This window comes from Pteropus vampyrus, unplaced genomic scaffold (genome assembly GCF_000151845.1).
Source record: "Pteropus vampyrus isolate Shadow unplaced genomic scaffold, Pvam_2.0 Scaffold213, whole genome shotgun sequence".
In the NCBI taxonomy this organism is placed as follows: Eukaryota; Metazoa; Chordata; class Mammalia; order Chiroptera; family Pteropodidae; genus Pteropus; species Pteropus vampyrus.
The window spans coordinates 2,201,821-2,212,755 of NW_011888994.1; the positions used below are offsets into that span (position 1 = coordinate 2,201,821).

At 41.3% G+C, this 10,935-nt stretch overlaps 1 long non-coding RNA gene and 2 pseudogenes across 1 annotated transcript in view; all 3 read left to right on the forward strand.

The window, feature by feature from the left end:
* The window catches only part of LOC105300497, a 75,147-nt gene that overhangs the window by 15,974 nt on the left and 48,238 nt on the right, over positions 1 to 10,935 (forward strand). The window lies entirely within an intron of this gene.
* Positions 8,302 to 8,420, forward strand: LOC111747199 (annotated as a pseudogene).
* LOC111728737 lies at positions 8,549 to 8,985 on the forward strand (annotated as a pseudogene).

A 10,935-nucleotide genomic window follows, 5' to 3' on the forward strand; every position in this document is an offset into this window, starting at 1 on the left:
AAAAAGGAAATCATATGCAGATAACCAGATGAAAAGAAAGTTTTCCAAGATGTGATATCAGTACACAAAGAGATAATCATTTATTTGGTCCTCGTACATTCATTCAGTCATACTTCCTTAATAAGCGTCTACTATGTACCAGATACTGTTGTAGTTCCTACAATGATGCCACAATAATGAGAAAAACAAGCATGGTCCCTACCTTCATAGAGCTTCCTTTCAAGAAGCAAGAAGTGCAGATATGGAAAACCAAGGAAAGTGGAAAATGGCATTTTCAGTATTCTTTAGAGGAGAATAAAGGAAGGTTCACCAAACAAAATAAAAGCTGAAAGAATTGTTAAAAAGAATTCCAGATTCCACATGGAATGAGGTGGCATCTTGAACGCCCTTGAACCGCTGTTCTGCCATCCACAGCAGGGAGTGAGAGGCTGGCCACTAGTGGACATGACATGAGAAAGATTGACCTGGCAAGTGTGGATAATCTGCCAGAACTAAAGGAGCGTGGGATGGTGACCAGACTCAGAACAGTCCTTGTAAAGCCGGGCATTTGTATTGCCTTCACAGTTTGTAGCAGGCTTCAGAAACATTGTCTCTCTGAATTCTCATGCTGTCATTTTCCAGAATACCAAACCAGCAGCGGAAGGTTATTATGACTGTCACTAACATATTATCACAACTTTGAGGAAACATGACTAAATTGTTCTTTCTCAACCTTTTAAACCATATGCCCTCCTATGGTAAATATACAAATCGACTACCTTTTAAACATTAGTAACTTCAAAATATATTAATCATCAGGCTTAAAAACAAAACAAATGAAAGCACAGGGTAATGATAAAAGAAGGTTCGGATTTGATCTGGAAAGGCGCTTTAATTTAATCATGGCAGCTGCATGAAGCAGTGGCACACAGCATGGTAGTGTGGGAGAGGGTGCTGCTTGGGTCATTTTAACATGAAGGCCACTGAGCTAGTCTTTGACCCACATGTGCTCTCCCTAAGATTTTGATCCACCACTCCCCTTCCTGCCACCAGTGGGCTGATCCCAGGAAGCTAGGCCAATATTTGTGTATGTGACTTCTCATCCTACAAAATAATTATTAAATATTTAATCAACATATTTGATTGAAAAAGGTCATCCTACCTAAATATAAATGATAGGAGAATGAGCTTGAGCAAGAGGAACCACCTTTCAGATGTTAATCTTGCATCCCTGTCTTTCTCTATGCTACTCTATATACTCAGGTTCCCAAGGAAAATGTCTTTTTATACACACTGAGTAGATTAAAAAAAAAAAAATCTCAGAATTTGGGTTTTGGTTTTCTATTTCGGCTCATTTTCCTGGTCTTACCTCCTTCCACTAACTGAAACATTTGTGACTCTAGAAAACGTGCTTCAGAGATTTGGCTACTACAGTTAAATCTCAGTCTTTAACAGAAGTCAGCATTTTCTGCCCTTTTACCTAAATCTGGCTCTTCCCAGTGACACTAGTTATCTGTAGGGCCCCACTCTCCCTGAATCAGGCTATGCAATCAGCAGAGCTGCCAGCCAGTCCCACAGAGAGGCTTGTCAGGTGGCAGCTGCCCCAGGAAGCCTGGACTACCAGCCTCAGTCCTAGCTGTGCATTTCTCTTGGGCACTGGTCATACCCCATCCTTTCTCCTCAGGAGTGTCCGGGAGGTGTCCCTGATGTCCTTTTGTACCTCTTCCCAGCCTTGAGTCCTGAGCACATTTTTTGGAATGACCTCTTTTCTCAATATTCCCCTGTGATTCTGAGGTTAGCTGGTATCCCCTCCCCTCCAAATCTCCCTTTGGCCCTAACGTACAGGGAATTTTAAGCCAACTGACCATGCTGATGCTTGGACAGCACTGGTGATTCCTGATCACTCCTTTTCTGAGGGCCTCTGCTTCTGCCCAGTTTTAATCCTTATTTTATTTGGCTTCTGATAAAACTTCCCCTGACACCACCACCACACTTACCCAGTTCTTGCTCTACTCTGGGAGGGAGAATTGAATAATTTTATTTCACATTGTCTTTCAAACACAGAACCTAATCACAGAAAAGTTCACATTGGTAGAGTGAACGGCAGGGTAAACGTTACAAGAAGTGTCTCTTTCTTCCCAGGGTAGAAAATGTAGTCCTTGGAAGGGAGCAACCTCCTATAGCACTGAGGTTACAAACAGAGGCTCTTGAGTTCATTTCTGGTTCTTGGACTCAACAACTGAAAATGCTAACCCTCTCTGTGCCTTAATTTTCTTATCTCTAAAATGGGGTGATAATAGTACTTGTTCCAATGAGCATTGAGTGACATTAAAAAACAACTAAAGATCTTAGCACAGTGTCAGGCACATAGTAGATGCTCTATAGTTGTCAACTACAGTTGCCAGAGATGCTGAGAGCATCTCTCCTGTTATCAGCTCAGCATCTTTTGTAAGCCTTGGACAGTAGGGCTGATTTCTCTTAACTTTGTTTTTCACTAGACTGGATGTGACTAAGTCCCCACTACGCCTTGATAATGGGTCATCATAGAAGTATGAGTGTACCTTTGAAGTTTCTCTGTCATCCAGCCCATACTTGGAAGTTATTTCTAGATCGCATATCACAGCCAGCTGTAGAAAGAGTAAGCAAAGTACACATTTCCAAGCTCCTGTGTTGGTCACAGTTCAGTAGAGCCATTTGGTAAATTTCAAACCACCTTCAATTTCTCATGGGTTCTGTATTTGGAACTTTCATTAAACTCAGCACACTGTGGTCATCACTGATTTTCTCCCCGAAATAACCCTGACTTATCTGTGGTCCATTTTCCTACATCCATATTTTTGACCTTCAGTGTTGTTTTTTACTTTCTTGGCATGCTGTTAAATAGTACAGGAATTCAGCTCAAAAGATTTACTATTTTTCAGGGACAATTGGCACCCCAAAGAAAAGCAAAAAGCATCTTTTGCCTCTAGGATTTATTTATACTCTAAATAGAACTCCATTTTTGGAAATGTCTTCTGATTGCACCTATTTATTCTATCTAAAATAACCTTACCTATTGCCAATTTTTCTAGGCTCCTGAAAACAATATTAAAAGCTGTTTAGAAGCCTTTCTTCCCTCTTAGTGTATTACCTTCTGGAGGCTGGGATTAGGGGGAGGGGTCTAGGAATGCTGTCTGGCTGGTTCAATTTGTATCTCTGGTGCTTGAGTGTAGTCTGGCCCAGAAGAGGCTCTCAAATTGTTTGCTGAATGAATATGTGAAATGTTAAAGACTGATCCTTCTATTTTAAAAAATCCTATGCTTGAATATTTGCATTATTTAGTCCTCTGACAACCCTGTGAACTAGGAGTGGACAAGAGGCTTTTTTTTTAGATGAAGTGACTGACCCAAGGTCAGGTGTGGACAGCAATAGTCGATGCTTCTGTTGGGAGCTTCATGCTTGTCCAATTTGTTGAATTCCAGATGTATATTCACTGGAGAAATTATTCACTGCAGAAATATTAGAAGCTATAAATATACAGACTCTAATCAAGTCCAGAGGAATAAAAAATCTAACAGTGAGTAAGTAAAGCCCCTACTGGAAAACCAATATGTTCATTAGGAAAAATTTATAAGATGCAAGAAAAGATGATTAAATCCGAGCTAATAATACATCTGACATTTTTATGGAAATAGTCTGTTTACGTGGCAAAGGAGTTCACCAGTTTTATTAACTTCATTATTTAGCATTATTTAGTTTACAAAAATCTAGAAAGTTGATAACAGTAATTGAGCAGGAAAATGCGACAAATCAGAGCATCTAGGTGATCTGCAAGACATTGGGCCAAGTACTTTTAACCACCTAGCAGAGATATTTATCAGTGGGAGGGAGGGAGAAAGGAATGAAGGAAGGAAATAAATGAAGGTGAATAATTTTATTTGCTTCCAGCTGTGAAGTTACTTTTTTTTTACCCATTTATCGCCAACCTACAGCCTTAATGACTAGATTAGTTTTTATTACATTGAAAGACATCCTGGACCGGCCATTTCCTCGGGCTCAGAGCTGGTGGACTAGAGCATGGTTTAGTCACTGGCCTGCCCTGGCTGCTCATCCTCTGTTTCACTGTGTATAGAGGACCCCCAAGCTCCCTCCACCAGAAAGCAAAGCAGACCAGAGTGGTGGGGGTGTGGGGAAGCCCACCCTGCCGTCCTGTTCCATTCTCTCCCATTGTGTTTCCTAAAGTGTGTTCTACAAAATGCTCATTCCAGAAGGTTCTCCATGAAAGGAAGACTTCAGAAAGCTTATGATCCTGTGCCTGGAAGCAGACAAAGTGGGGATTCAGAGATGGGAGAAAGCACAGCCCACTGGGAGTCTAAGAAAAAGCTTCACAGAAGAGGCAGCATTGAGAACTTTAAAAAGTGTACATTTTCAAAAGATTGAGATAGGGCATTTAGCAAGGGTGTTGAAGGCACGCTGATATTTGGAAGCAAGTGGTCATATGTGGCTAAATGTAGAGGTAGGTCATGCAGGGAATAGCAAAAGAGGGCTCTGGACAGGTGAGCGGCAGGCTTAGCACAGCCATGCTTGCATGCCAGATTGAGACAGCTGGCTGGATTCTGTGCATCATGGGCAGCTACTGAAGGTTTTCGAGCACAAGAGTGATCTAATAGGAGCCCTGCTGTAGGAATGATGGGAAGCTATGACAGCTATGACCTGGATAGCAGAATAGGTAAAGGGGAAACAGAAATGCCAAGTAATATTCCAGTTGAGTAGAAGTCAAGGAGAACAATAATGAGCCCCTAACTTGGGGGGAAGGGTGGAGTAGAGGACACAGGAACCCATCAGTGGCTCCCTAGGGCCAAGGCTCCCTGTGGTCTGTCTGCTGCCTATTTCTCCAACCCAATATCTCACTATCCTTGTCCCTTTGGCTCAAAATAATGATAAAGATAGCTGATGACAATGACGATGACAGCTGATACATAGTGCTTACTGTGTGCCTGTTACTGTCTAAGTGGTTTCTTTTCCAGAGAAACTCTCATTTTTTGGATGGTGCTGGGCCTTCCCTCATCTTCCAATGGCGGCTGGTGCCAATGCTATAGAGTGCTAAATTGAGATTGCAAGTGTGGGGTTTCTAGCCATGCTAATATTTTCAAGGTGCACACCTAATTGTAATTAAATTTTATTAGAAAGTTAGAAGACTGCTCTTCTCTATTTTTGAGTGTGTGTTTCTGTGTCTGCCTATGTTTAGAAAAATCACAACTACACTAAAAATGACCAGGAAATGATCTCACTACATTGTGAATACCTAAATGCCATGTTATTATATGGTTTGTTCACCTTTGTCTCTTTCCACAGCATATAAAACAGTTCTTGACACCTAATAAGAACATGATATATCTGTTGAGTGCTTGAAAAACTGAATGAATGAGCAAATTAACATATCAGTGAAATTTCTATAGATACATGCTGTAGTCCCCAAGTCAGTTCTGCCTCTTTTTCTCTCCTAGTCAAACCCACTAAGGCTACAGCCACCCAGTCACAGTGTGGTCTGTTCTCCTGTGGTCTTTGAAGATCATGGAGAACACAATAAGAGTAACGACCTCAGGACAATGTCAATATTACTGCCTCCTCCCTGTACCTGGCCCTCCATTGCCCAGGATGAGGTAGGACAGGTGAAATACTCTAAAGCAGCGGTCCCCAACCTTTTTTGCCCCAGGGCCTGATGCTCCTATGAGAATCTGATGCCTGATGATCTGAGGTGGAGCTGAGGCAGTGATGCTAGTGCTGGGGAGCGGCTGCAAATACAGACGAAGCTTTGCTCACTCACCCGCTGCTCACCTCCTGCTGTGCATCCTGGTTCCGAACAGGCCATGGACTGGTACCTGTCTGCGGCCTAGGGATTGAGGACCCCTGCTCTAAAGGACAGTCTCTGAGAGCGAGAGTGTGGGAGAGTGAGAAAGAGAAGTGCCTGACATAACGCACTGCCAGTTGTTGCTGGTGAGGTAATCCAGAGATTCTAATACTGAGATACTCTGATGGAGTCTGGAGCTCAGGACACAGCCTCTGCTGTCCTGGGTTTCATAGACAGAGACCTGAAGACCATATGTCCTCTTTATAAGCCCAGGGTTTCAGATTTCAAGTTCCTTACCAGGTAACAGAGATGTGAGTCAGCATGGCTGGAGACTAAATATGACTGCGAGGGTAAGAGAACTAGAGATGGAACCAAGCCATGAGAAAAAAAGAAACTCTTAACTCTTTTATCTACTTCCCGTAAAAACCTGCCAAACAGAGGATGTGCATCCTTCTGTGAATATGAGGATTTTTAACTTGGAGGGGGCAAGGTTCACTCATGTATTTTTATTTTCCTTCCCCAAGTTAGAGTTATTATTACAAGACACCTGAAAAGACAGTTTCATTCCCAGTGCTGGTTGGGGAGAAATATGGTAATGATTGACTAGAAGTAAAAGTTGAGAAAAGGTTAGTAAAGTCAAAGAAATACTTCTTTACATGGGAAAAAAAATGTAAGGTTGATCACTTTAGCAAAATAGAAAATAATAAATAGTCACTATCGGAAAAAAACAGTTTTAATATTTTTGACATATATCTTCCCTAACGTGTGTGTTAGAGCATGATGTATATATATTTGTTATTCGGTTTTTTAATAGAATTTTCCATTTTGTAAATAGAATCATGTTTACATGCTAATTTTGTGCCCATAATAGACATAGATTATGTGTATCTGAAGCTTACAAAATTTGAGAGTCTTTTTTAAGAAAATGTTTTAAAATGATGAATACAAACATATGTACAGGGCCTTGGAGGGGGCCATGCAAAGGAGAGGTCTCAAAATTTAAGCTTCATTATTGTCCTAGTAACTCCTCTTTATGCTCTGGTTTGAATTTTTCCCCCACTTGACAATGCATGGTGAACATTCATAAACTTCTTTACTTTCATGTTCACAGCGAGGCCACAAGAACAGCTCAGTTCAGTAAGCACACACTGAACACCTAGTGTGTGCCTGGCACTGGTACGATATGAGGAAGTTGGGTGCCTGGCATCAGCTCTCATCCGTGAAGGAATCCTGGCAGGCAGGCAATGTGGCCTCTTGGCAGGTGTCTCCCAATGGACTGTGCACAGCCCTATCAGAGCTCCTAAAACTGAGCCCTGCGAGGAGCACCACACACCGTGTTTTCACTTAGAACCCAGCCTAACAGCCTGTCCTGGTCATTTATTTCAAGCTGAACTCTCCAAACTGTATTTCAGGAAGATAAGTTGTCCCACCTGCTTCCACTTCTCACATCACATTGTCTTTTTTTCCCTGTAGCACATGTTCCAAGTGCCTTTGTTCTCACAATATGGCTGATGGAGCATGGTCCTGAGATCTATCAAAAATAGATGTTATTATGTCAGTGATATAAATAATGTAGCTCCGAGAAGGGGGGAAATGGATTTGAAGACTATAATTAAATATAGTTCAAATGTTGTTTAAAGTTAACCACTGTAGCTTCAGTTTGAATCTTTAAAGCTCCGAATTAGAAGGCAATTAATCCTTTTCTGCTGCATTTGAAATGCACACCATAAGGCAAAGTGCAGTGGTGGAACAGAGCAGATGTCAGATGTGTTTTCTGTTTTAATACATTAACTAAAGCATTTTAAAAGCAAATGTTAGGGTAGACCTCACTTAAGCACACATGGATTTATATCCAAGTTATCAAATGCTATTTATTAATGTTTCAAATTCATTTTTTAAAATGCTGTGAAATAGATGGATCCTTCAATGCCTACAGCCTGTTGTGGAGGACTCTGAAGTCCAAGTTCTCAGCAATCCTCAACTGACAATATTCAAAAAGAACTCTCAGTGGGCCTGTCTCATGGGGATTATTCAAACTGCTGTATGATGAGGACTTATCTCATTTTTAAATACCTCCGAGTAGACAAATTCTCAGATGCTCTCACTGACTAGTCCGGATTTCAGTATCCAAACCATAAGAAATTATTGGCCAACATTAGGGTCAATATTTAAAAAAAATAATAGTATATTCACTTAATGGAATACTATGCAGCCATGAAAATAGAAGGCTCTTTATGTACTGTTATTGAAAGATCTCTAAAATATATTGTAAGATGAAAAAAAGCAAGGTTACTATTTGTGGGGAAAAGTGGGAATAGATATATATTTGCTTGTATATACATAAAATATCTATGGGAAGATACACAGGAAAGAAAACACAGTGGCGAAGGCACAGAGGAAGCTGGGAGACTTTTTTTGATGTATACTTTTTAAAATTTGGGCCCATGTGACTGTATTACTTATTCAAAAGTTAAGTTAAAAGTAATAGTATAGTCTTCAACTATGCTACCCTGAACAAGCCTGATCCCGTCTGATTCCCGAAGCTAAGCAGGGTCGGGCCTGGTTAGTACTTCGGTGGGAGACAACCTAGGAAGACCAGGTGCTGTAGGCGTAAAAAATAAAAATTAAGGAATTGTAAGCTGACAAGATCCTTGCAATCTGTGAGGTCAACCAAGGATTTCCTCACCTTAAAAAAAAAAAAAAAGTAATAGTATAATTAGTGTCTCTTGCTGCAGCGATGTGAGTGGAAACCAGGAACCCCAGCTTGGAGTGAAGACCAGGGTTGTTTTAAGAAAATGACAGACAAGCTGGATGTGGGGGGAATTGCCAGCTTCAATAAGGCCAAGCAAGCTGAAGAAGATGGAGACACAGGAGAGGAACACCCTGCCAACCAAAGAGACCCTTGAACAGAAGAAGCAGAGTGAAATTTCCTAAGAACTTAAAGGATCCCTCACCCCCATCATCTTCAAAACCCCAGTCGTGATGTGGAGGAAGAGGCACCTATGAGATGAACACACGAGTGACAAGCTGCATTGTGAACCTGGACACTTTATGTTCATGCCTTCAGCCTGTGAATCTCTGAGAGACACATCCCCAATTGAATTTCCAAATTCTCTGGTTTATCCTGGGATATTGTAGAAAATTATTTGTATGATTAATGAAAATAAAACACATCTCATGACAAAATAATAATAGTATAATTAATTATCACCTACAGAAAAATGTACATTTCTTTTGCTATAATTCAATTCTGGTTTCTGAGCTTAAAAGTCAGATGCTTCCATATGTTCTCTGACTTCCCTTAGAAAAAAAAGACCAATGGGACAATATTTTCTCTTGTTTTCTCTTTACAAAGATGGTCTTTGAAAAGTTTCTCTCTGGTAGCAAAATAACAGGAAGAAAATTTAGGTGCATAGTATTTTGATCCTTGAAAAGAGAAACTACTTTCTGGATCGTTCAGTTTTCCCTGGAGAAGAGAAGATGGTGACTGCAGGAAGTTACTATATGGTACTGGCCAGAAAAGTCCAGCCAGATCCCAAATCACCCTTCTGAACTGCGGTAATGATTGGCAGCCCCCGTTGCCCCAGAGATGGCAGGAGCAGGGCAGTGCTCAAGAAAGCTGCTCTGTGACCTCCTCAAGCAGGGGCCGAGGAGTAACAGCGTCTGAACCTGTGATTATAGCTGGTCAGCCCTTCTCAGCAGAAATCCTTGTCCTTTGGAAGAGTCAGGGTAGGAGGACACATGAATTGAAGCAGCTCACATAGCCCCGATGCTGAGCAAAATAGTTCCAAAATGCAAATCTCCACACAGCAGATGGAAGTGACAACTTTTTTTTAATCTGAGATTTTCGATATTGAAAAGTTACACCAAAAATATCAAAACAGGGCTGCAGCCATCTTTGCTAGTTAAGAGAAGGATCTCCTTGAGGATAAAGAGCTTTATAATTGCTCCTATTCTGTTTCATGGATGTGGTGATGAAGTTTTGTTCTTATAACATCTACCTAAAATAAATAGCAAAAATGACAGTGTCAATGGAAAATAAAAGACATTTCAGTTCATCAATAACTGGACAGTGATAAAAATAGGCACTTAGAAACCACAGCTAAAATGTGCGCTCACAGTTCTCTGCTTGTGGGAGGAAATGGATTCTCTGGCTGATAGCTGAAAACTCCTTAGAGGCAGTGGTTCTCTAAAGAGCCCCCCTCAGACCTCTGGCTCTTCTAAATGCCCCCTTATCTTGATGCATCTCGGCATTGCTCAGGAGCTCAAATGAGATGCTTTTGTTGGGAGATATACAAAAAAGTCCCTACTTGTTCTTCCCAACACACCGGCATCAGCCGCTCCTGCTGAGACATCTGACCACCAGATGTTGACATGAACGCAGAAACTGAAATTTGCAGCGATTAGTTGCTTGTCATTTCTTTCAGTGAAAATTTAAGCGCCAGCCCTGAAAAGTTGAAATTGAGAGGGATGAAGATCAAGGCAAGACCTTGGTGTGTGGGGGGGGGGGGGGGGGGGGGGGGGTGGGGGAGAAGAATGTTGAAGAAGAAAGATGAAAAAAGAAAAGTGCCAATATTCTGCATAACATGACATCAAACTTCCATTTGTATCCCAGCCATCTCTGAGCAAATCATTTAATTTCTATGCTTCAGATTCCTCATTGGTAAAAGGGAGGTAAAAATAATTCATTTCACAGGTCAATATGAAGGTTAAATGAGATAATCAATGCCTAGAAAATACATAGTCATTTATGGCACAGAGGAAATGCTCAAAAATTGGGAGCTACGATTAACGTGGGGAGGTTGAGGAAGAAGCAAAGCATAAAGTTTCCAGTAGTGCTGCCTTGGGAGAATCCTCTTAGATCAGAGATGGGATCACATTTTTTCTTTTTCCAAGTGCAGGCCTAGAAACCAAATGGAAAAGTCAGCAAGAGGATGATTGTGCTGCTCTCATCCCGTCCCACCGGTTCTTGGGAAGGTTGTCCCCATCATGCAGGCCATAACTCCTATGCAGACCCCACCCCACCCCCATCTAATAACCAGAGATTCCTTGTTTATCTATAGCTCCCTGCCAGGCTGTCATCAAGGTTATTCCAGAGTTGATTTGTATCCAACACAACTGTAATC